Consider the following 10,084-nt stretch of genomic DNA (forward strand, 5'->3'; position numbering starts at 1 on the left):
GACAAGTGACTTGCCCAGTGGCAGACTACCTCTGCTTACTGCCGCTGAAGCAATGGAAGGGACAGTTTATTGACTAATGGGTTTTTTTGATGGGAGATAGTGGTGGGGGAGCGAGATTGGATTTTACTGCTAACAGGACAATGAAAATGTGGTTATTCCACAGAAACTAGGAACCTAACGCATGTCCGAAGCAAAACACAGAATGCCATAGATGCTAATGTCAACTCTGGCATTCCCAGGTGCTCTTCTGATCAGCTCTAGTTAAGTAATTCATAGAATCATAGAATGGTAGGAGTTGGAAGGGACCTTTAGAGATCATCTAGTCCAACCCCCTGCAGAAGAAGGTTCACCTAGATCAGGTCACATAGGAACATGTCCGGGTGGGTCTTGAAGACCTCCAAGGAAGGAGACTCCACAACCCCTCTGGGCAGCCTGTGCCAGGGCTCCCTCACCTGAACAGGGAAATGGTTTTTTCTTATGTTTAAGTGGAACTTTTTGTGTTCCAGCTTCATCCCATTACCCTTTGTCCTCTTACTATCTACTATAGAAAAGAGGATGTCCCAACCTCCTGGCAGCCACCATTTAGGTATTTATAAATGTTAATAAGCTCTCCCCTTAGTCTTCTCCAGACTAAACAGCCCACTGCTTACATCCACTGCTCTCCCTTGACTGCAGCAAGGATTTTGACACTGTCTCCCAAAACATCCTCATCAGAAATCTCAGGCAGTGTGGCTTGGATGAGTGGACAGTGAGGTGGATTTGCATGTTTTTAACCAACTATTGTAAAAACTGAGAATTCCATAGCTCTGATGGAGAGGATATGCCAAAGTACATAATGTGTGTGTTTCATACTAGAATGAGGAAGAGCAATACGTCTAAGCATTGGCATTACCCTTTGAAAAACATGTATTGCACAAAAGGAAAACATAAGGAGCCCAGCTTTGTCTTCAGCAGGTGACACACTATAGACTTGTTGGAGTTGTGCCTTGCAAGGGAGATCAAGGACAACAAGGGCTCCTTCAAATACATTGCAGGTAAAACTAATGCTAGAGGCAGTGTAGGCCCACTGTTGAATGAAGCAGGTGCCCTGGTGACAGAGGATACAGAGGAGGCAGATTTGCTGAATACCTTCTTTGCCTCTCTCTATACTGTTGGAAACTGTCCTCAGGAACCCCAGACTCCAGAGGAAGTCAGGTTAAAGGAGGAGTTTTGTTTGGTTGATGAGGACTGGGTTAAGGATCAGTTGAGCAATCTGGATGTCCATAAATCCATGGGCCCCAATGGGATGCACCTGTGGGTGCTGAGGGAGCTGGTGGAAGTCATTGCTAAACCACTCTCCATCATCTTCAGTAGGTCATGGAGAACAGGAGAGGTGCCTGAGGACTGGAGGAGAACAAATGTCACTCCAACCTTCAGAAAGGGCAAGAACGAGGAGCTGGGGAACTACAGACCGGTCAGCCTCAGCTCCATCCCTGGAAAGGTGATGGAACAACTTATCCTGGGTGCTGTCTCCAGGCATTTAAAGGGCAAGAGGGTCATTAGGAGCAGTCAACAGGGTTTAACCAAAGGGAAGTCACATTTGACCAACCTGAGAGCCTTTTATGAAGATGTAACCGGGTGGAGAGATGGTGGCAGTGCAGTGGCTGTGGTTCATCTTGATTTCAGTAAAGCATTTGACACCATCCTGGCAGCAAAACTGAGAAAGTGTGGACCGGATAATCAGGTAGTGAGGTGGATTGTTAACTGGCTGAAGGGAAGAAGGCAGAGAGTGGTGATCAATGGGACAAGGTCTAGCTGGAGGCCTGTATCTAGTGGAGTCCCTCAGGGGTCAGTACTGTGACTGGTGCTGTTCCATATATTCATTAATGACCTTGATGAGGGAACAGAGGCACTGTCAGCAAGTTTGCTGATGATACTAAACTTGGGGGAGTGGCTGACACACCAGAAGGCTGTGCTGCCATTCAACGAGACCTGGACAGGCTGGAGGGTTGGACAGAGGGAAATCTAATGAAATTCAACAAGGGCAAGTGTAGAGTCTTGCATCTGGGAAAGAGGAACCCCATGTACCAGTACAGGTTGGGGGTCTTGGTGGACAGCAGGATGACTGTGAGCCAGCAATGTGTCCTCCTGACCAAGAAGGCCATTGGCATCCTGGGGTGTATTAGAAGGGCTGTAGGCAGTAGGTTGAGAGAGATTCTCTTCCCCCTTTACTCTGCCTTTGTGAGACCACATCTGGAATATTGTGTCCAGTTCTGGGCCCCTCAGTTCAAGAAGGACAGGGAGCTGCTGGAGAGAGTTCAGTGCAGGGCCACACAGATGATGAAGGGGGTAGAGCATCTTCCTTATGATGAAAGGCTGATACATAAAGGGCGGGTGTCAGGAGGATGGAGCCAGGCTGTTCTCAGTGATGTCCAATGACAGGACAAGGGGCAACGGCTACAAGCTGGAATGTCAGAGGTTCCAAAGAAATACAAGGAATAATTTATTCACTATGAGGGTGATGGAGCACTGGAACAGGCTGCCCAGATGGGTTGTGGAGTCTCCTTCTCTGCAGACATTCAAAACCCACCTGGATGAGTTCCTGTGTGACCTACTCTAGGTGGTCTTGCTTTGGCAGGGAGGTTGGACTAGATGATCTTTCAAGGTCCCTTCCAGGCCTTGTGATTCTGTGTGATCTGAAAATCATACTAAAGGACAGAGTGCTTTAGGGAAAAGGGAAAAATGAAGTTATTGGTGAGATTCATCACACCAGGCTCTTACTGAATCAAATAGATTAATATAATATCATAGTGCTTTAATGCTTTAGAGTTATGACACAAGAGAGTTTATGAGAAAACTAAACAGCTTCTGCTTTAAAAAAACTTCATCAGGTAAAATGTAAGAGGCTCTCCTTCTCTAACTTTAGGTGCTGGCTGCCTTTGGATTCAAGATGGAGCTGGGCCACAACACTGGGAACAGTAGACACCTTCTCTAAGTGAAAATTCCTGAAATTTGCAAGTCAAAAATCACCTCACTTTTTCAGTAGCTGGCATGCTCTGAAGCCTGAGGCGCTTTAATGGCAAGTGAAGCACAGTTTGCATTTGGGAACACATTGCTAAAGAACACAAGAGTTTGAGAAGGATATTCAGCTGGAGAAGCACAGCTCCCCAGTGGACTGCTAAGGCATCTCTAGAGACTTGTGTTGGAGGAAAGGGGAGTTTTCTGCAAGAAATAAGTGGGAAAGTATGTCTGTGCAGGACAAGTAAGCGTTTTGGTGTGCTTCTAGTCTGATTGTTTTACCATTCAACAGGGTATTTTGAAGGCTCTGGAATGTGGAACTCTATGTTCCCTTGCTGCTTTAAATATCTCTGACCAAAATTATCCCGTTTGAGTTAAACCCATGGAAAATGCGTTCCTGCACCTTTGCAAGGGGATATTCCAAACCTTGGAATTTGCATGTGTGCACTATGAGTCCATAAAATACCTAATCCATGGATGTGTGTGTTTCAGGGCTGCTGGCTGCCTGGGAGTGTTTAGCTGCAGCATTTCAGCTTTCTACAGAGGTGGAAAACTCTCAATCAGTTTGAGAGTGCTTCTGTAGGACCGTTTTGGCTATTTGTGAGTGGAAGAAGAAATGCTGAGAATTGGAGAAATGTCTGTGAAGGGAAAATCTTGGGAACTTTTTCTAGAACTGCAATTCTTTTAACAAGGATGGCTTGCTCATAGCAATGCAAAAGTCTGTTAAGAGTTCATGGAGCATCTGGGCAACACTTCTAGTCATATGGTTTAGTTTTAGGTAGTCCTATGAGAAGCAAGGAGTTGGACTTGGTGATCCTTATGGGTCACTTCCAACTTGAGATATTCTATGATTCTATGAGAAAGCAAATGGGGAAAACAGACAGGAACAAGCTGTGTGTGATGGACCTTCTATTGATTTAGTTAGGATTTAATTAAACTTAAGCTTAGATTGATAATATTCCATTTCCTTAGTCTCTTGAGGGCAGCAAAACGTACACTCCAGAAGGCAGCTTTGGATCTTTCTGCTGTTGTTACTTTCTCTTACTTATGTTTCTACATAGTAGCATCTTGCTCCTGTATAGCTGAGGCTTAAAGGAGGTGGGTAATGTGTCTTTGATGGGGAACAATATATTTTAAATGTTGTGGTATGCCCTTAAAACCACTTCTTCCAAGAAAAAACACATGGTGTGTTAGCAGAAAACTCTTTGCATGAGATGTGCAAACAAAGGAGACTTCTTGCTAGATCCTGTCCTACAGCTCAGATCATGCATAAGCATGATAAAGGCAACTTTATCTCTCTTTTTTTGTTCCCGGTTTCCCTCCAGATCATCTGAGCTCTCTACTCTTTCCATGCTCACTTCTGTTGGTAAAGGTTTTGATGATCCAGCAACCAGCTCTCCCATTTTTGCCTTTTTTTTTTTTCTTGCTCTTTTCATGTCTTTGTACCTCTCCACCCTTGCTAGACAGTTACAAAGTTACACTCAAATCTTGAGGTCATTTTGTAGTCCTGATCTCAATATCAATTCTCAGTGCTTTCTGATGCTTCCTTAGCCTTTCTTCTACTGCGTTCTCAAACATTCCCCACACTCCATTGCCTCGTCCTATTCAAATATTTTGCCCAAATACATCACTGCTGTCAATTCATGAATCCTTTCCTCTCTCCATAGTGAAACTGCAGTCACGGTGCTCTCACTGTGCCTCTTCCCTTCATTGTCCTTTAGCTCATTTGAATTGCTCCATTTCGCTCTGGTGATGGCCAAGCCTTGAGGTGTGGAATGGACCACGTGCCACAAACCACTGCAGGTATTTGTGGTGCAGAAGATGCACATTCACGTGAGCTCTAGAGACAATAATTGTTTTGATTTTCAAAATCTACTTGCTAGTTATTAAGACAAATAGTTATTTGTCAGAATAATTCCACTATCTGTAGCAGGATTTTAATGCAAGGTCTTACAACACTTTCTAAGCTTGTTTCTTATATGCTTTAGGACCAGCAGATATCTTTAGCTAAAGTTTTATTAGAATTTGTTATCCCTTGAAAATACTAGTAGGATTATATGTGCATTTAAGAAGGTCTGTATCACTTTTTGCATATTGAGTCGGTATTATTTCTATTTAGTCTTATGTATTTTTAACAGTATGAGTTTCCACATCATTTTCATTGTTTCAGAATTTCCTTCCTTGCTTATTTTGGCTTCACTAATTAAAAAAAAAATCTTGAATTCCTGAAGCCCAGTCCTATTACCCACATGCAGCTCCCATGAACATGGATCCTTTTCCTTGTTTATTTAATCAGCCATATCAATGGTAACAGAGTCATATTTGGCAGACTCTGAATTCCCTTCACTCTCCCACCCTGTCCTATATGAACACGTGCTTGTTTTCTTCTTATATAATCAGGAAAAATAATGAAAACAGATACTAACAGGATTTTTCTGGATCAAATTTCACCCACATTGAGCTTTGTAACTAAAATAAAAATAAATGTTTCCTTCTTGTGTTAAACTCGGAACAGGTTATGTGTTTAACAGATAGTGTTGGGAAAAGGAGAATTATACTTACAAGCAAGTCTAAAATGGAGAGTGAGAAGAAAAGCAAAAAATGAACTAATTAAGTAACCCAAATCTGGGGGTTTTTTTAGCACAATGTCTTTGTAGAAATGTTTTAGAAAATACCTATATCTGGAACATCTAGAGAACTATGTGCAGTCATACTTTGCCCATCTACTGCAGTTGCTGAAGATCAGAGACTTTTTTTGCCCTTGAAGTATTGGTTAAAGGGCATTTAGGTCCCATCTTCTCCACTGCATCAGAGCACTGGTATTTGGACTGCCTAATGACCACAGTTCTTAAGCTAAAATTCCCAAATCCATGCAAGTAGGTGTAAGAGTAGAAGCACAGGAGTTCAAATCCACATGGCTGTCTTAAAGAACTTTACTTACCTGTGTCCAACCTTCTCTTCTGTATCTTGAGTGGAAATTCACATGTGCATTCATAATGGATCCAGTTGGTTACTCCCAACATGTCCACAACCATCCATGGCTCCTTCACACACCTTGTATCTGTAATGCCACATATCAGAGCCTGTATCTTTTTAGTAACATAATAGTTGGGGAAAGGATGAATTCAGTCTGTTGTTCTGCAGATAGCAAGAGCAGAGATATTCCAGCCTGGACTCTGGCATGGCTGTGATGACCACAAACCATTTCACTGGTTCTGACTTCTAGAGTTTTATAAAACTTTGTATTCATTCTGGTAGTCTTTGCATAGAAATCTCTGCATTCTCAGCTTTCTTTGTGTCTATGCCTTTGCATTGTTCAGTACTGTGAACTGAAAGAGTGAGGCCTTTTTACCTTCACAGGCAAAGGGGAGAACCAGGTACCTGCAGCAGTACCACAGGGACTCACTCTAGGACGAGCCAACTCAGCCTCTACAGGTCGTTAATCCTCTGCAGGTGACAACCAACATGTAGACACTGTTCAGTATTAGTAGGGCCTCAAGTTCAGCCACGTGAAGACAGCTTCTAGTGTGCAAAATGAAGTAACTATGTTGGATGTTTTCAATCTAGGTGCAAAATATGATTAAATTACACTTTTAGTGTGAATGAAACATGTTCCTTGCCTCTAGAAGAAATTAGAGAGGTATATGCTATCTGGCAAACCACCCCTGTGGGAATGGCTTGCTGTCCACATCTAGTTCACTGGGTCTATGCTGTCCTTCCAGATTCATACCTCTGCTGAGGTAGGCAGAAGTAGGGAATTAGGAGCACCTCTGAATTTACATTTTGAAGGAACTTTGGAAACACCGGGATAGTGAGGACAGAGGTAATTTCCTGCTGGTTACAGGTGTGGACATGTTCCTGTGGTGAGTAGGGATGTTCTCAGCCTGCGCCACCATGCTGAGCTTTAATATGTGGCAGAAGATCCCCAGCTTTTCTGAGTTTCCAAAGGTGTTGCCAGCCTTGTTTCCACCATCCAGAAAGCAGCTGCTGAAGATGCCAATTGAGAGCCAGTTTGGTAACTTCTGAGCCAGGAGACAATATATTCAGATAATCATAAAATCATTTCAGTTGGAAAAGACCTTTAAGATCATTGAGTTCAACCACTCATTAAACCATGTGCCTCAGCATTCCTGCTGAAGGACGCTCTCACAAGGAGGATTCCTGGAAAAGGACACAAGGTAAGTTGAATTACAAAAGCATCAGTACCCCAAGCTAATTTAGCTGGCCCTAGGTTGTGTTTCTAGCCCTGTGGAGCCTGGCTGATACCCAGCCAGAATTGTGCTAGTCATCGTGAGGTAGAGCTGAGACACTAACCTCAACAAGTCAGACAGCAAAGCACTGTGTTTCATAGCCACCTCTCACTGCCATGTAAGAGTTGGACCTGCAATGGCTCTAGACACGGTACCAGGAGGGAAGGAAGAGCAAGTCTTTGTTTCTCAGCTACACAAAATGGAAATATGTATATAGATTATCCCAGCAAAAGAGAGAGAGAAGTTATTTTCCTCCTATTGTCACAAAAATGAGTGCCTGAAAGGATGTAAACCCAACTTCAAAGGAAGGTTGGCCTTTAGAGGCAAAGCATAGATCAGGTAATTGGAATTAAACAAGGCCATTACTACAAGAAAAAGTCTCTGCTGGAATACACTTCAAGAGGGATGCTGATGACTGGAAAAGAAACCAGCACGAGTGAGCAGATGTCCAGAACACACGGTCTCTGAAAAAGACTGAAAAAGTGGAGGTTACTTTTACCAAAGAAAAGTCTGTGAGAGACAGCATGATTAATCCTCAGACATTTAAAGGGCTAACATTGATAAATGTAGCTATAGGTGTTTTTCATGTTCATTCATGGAAGGAGAAGAAAATAGTAAATACTTTGGAAACATGGAAAATTGAAATTCAAAATTGGTGAAAGTTTTTTAAGAATAAGCCTAGCTAGGGGATGGAGACATTGCCAGAGGAGAGGGAAGATCTTTCTCAATGGCAACTTAAGAAGCTAAAGGTCTCTAGGAGGTAGTTTAGCTTTCCTCTTTGGGCCTCAGAATAAGGAGATGCTCTAGATGACCTCCTTCCTACTGCACTTCTATGGCATCTGTGTGTTTACAGCACCAGTTTAGCTCCATTCTTTTTGAAGGTTGCTGCTTCTGGCTCTGACACATGCAAGCCAGGAGCTATTTCATTCAATGGAGTTACTTAATCATCACACACAATAAAATTATTTGACCAAAACAAGCAAAATCAAGAATTGCGACTTACACCGAATAATAGCTGTTTGTCAGCTTTAATAGCTGCTGTATAATTAATGGAGATAAAAAGGTACAAAAACTGTCATTTGTTTTCATTTTTAGAGTTTAATGCAGCCCAGTACGCAGTTGCTGAGTGTGTGTGATGGGGGCTGTAGTCTGCAACAGATACTGTTCTGCCCCCTTGGAAGTGATGAGGACAGATCACCCAAGCCACCAAATCCCCAAATAAGTGATACAGTTTACAGCATACGTATGCTGAGAGAAGTCAAACAGCATGGTTGGATGAAAGAAAAGCAAACCAGGATTTTTCTGGAGTTTATTTTGCTCTAATTTTTTTTTGAGAAGCGTATTTGTGGAAGTGACTGTTTCCACTTGCAAGGCCTGATTTACCATCCATGCTGGCCGTGTCCTGCCTTTTTAGGGTCCTGACAGACATGGATTGTTCCTGATGACCAAAGCTCTGGCTTTGCTTTCTGGATATTATAGTCATCTCTGTCTAAAAGCTGTCTAACACATCTTTGAGCATGTTTCCAGTTCACCATGAAAGAGAATTGCAGCCAAGATGGGAACTAGCAAAGAGATACTGCCCAAGTTGTTACTTCCATCGATGTCTGCTTTGCCTGGCACCCAAAGGGGTAATCACTGTCTGTGAGTCTTCTCTGGATTTGTTCCACATCTGCAGCGTGGGCCCTGCAGGAGATGAAAATGCTTTCCCTGCAGCCACAATGAGACCTGGATCCCAAAGACATCTCTGCCTCAGCAGGCTCTTGGGGTAGGCAAGCAGTCCAATGTAATGCCTTGTTGCTCCTCATTGAAGAGCACTGCACATATTACTAAGGTAGTAACTGCAGATCATTTTCTTAATATCTTCATTTAGAAATTCTTTAAATCTAATAAAAGAGCTGTGATATCCAAGAGTACACAACTGTGGATTAAAAGGCACTGGAATCAATATTTTACTTTGCTTCCTGAAAGGTCCCAGTCTGCGTGATTTTCTTAATGTGTGTTTTCTTACATAAAAATACATATAAATACTAAACAAACACTAAATGAGTGCTAAAGAAAACAGAGGAGAAAGTAATCCAAGTAGTCTTGACAAATTTCATACCAACTCTTTATATCCTTTAATATTGCACAAGATATTCAGCTTCCAGCTGTACTCTCAGGAGCCTGTGCCTTGCCTGTCCAGCCAGGTATGCTGTCTGCATCTCTGCCATCCTCCCAGCAGCATAGTGAACTTGCAAAGAACCATTCTATTCTTTTTGAAGCCCTTGCTGGCCATATTCAAGAATTTCCTACTTTTTTTCTGCTGCATCCCTTCTCAAGAACTCAAAAAGCTCCCTTAACCCTGCAGATAATTTTAGATCTGTGATCTGCCAGAAGCCCTGGCAGAGGAAGGGCTCTGCCATCTGGTAGGCTGTCATACCTGAAGAGCCTTTTGCCCATGTTTGGAATGAGGCATTATTCTTGATGCTGGTTCTGACGTTAGCGTTGGGTACTCCTGGAATATTTCTGGATTTTGTAAACGCCATTGAATTCTCTCCCTGTTGGGGATGGGGGGGGGGGGATGGGTTCTATTTTGCTTCTGTACTATGTCACTCTGCTTTCTAACAGGTTGAAAACAGAGAGCATATCTTGGAGTAACCTGCACAGGACTGCTATTTCCGGACCTGCTGTCCCTGGGCACCCATGGAGCACTGTTACCGTGGTGCAGGGAGCATTCGGGAGTTCTCCTTGAGCACCGTACCAAGTGGCAGTGGCACTTCTGCCCCTGCAGCAGCAATGCACAGCCCTGCAGCAGGTGAGTTATGTACCAGTTCAGAGCCTGAACTTAAGAGCTTTTG

The sequence above is a fragment of the Colius striatus genome, chromosome 6 (assembly GCF_028858725.1).
Source record: "Colius striatus isolate bColStr4 chromosome 6, bColStr4.1.hap1, whole genome shotgun sequence".
Classification (NCBI taxonomy): Eukaryota; Metazoa; Chordata; class Aves; order Coliiformes; family Coliidae; genus Colius; species Colius striatus.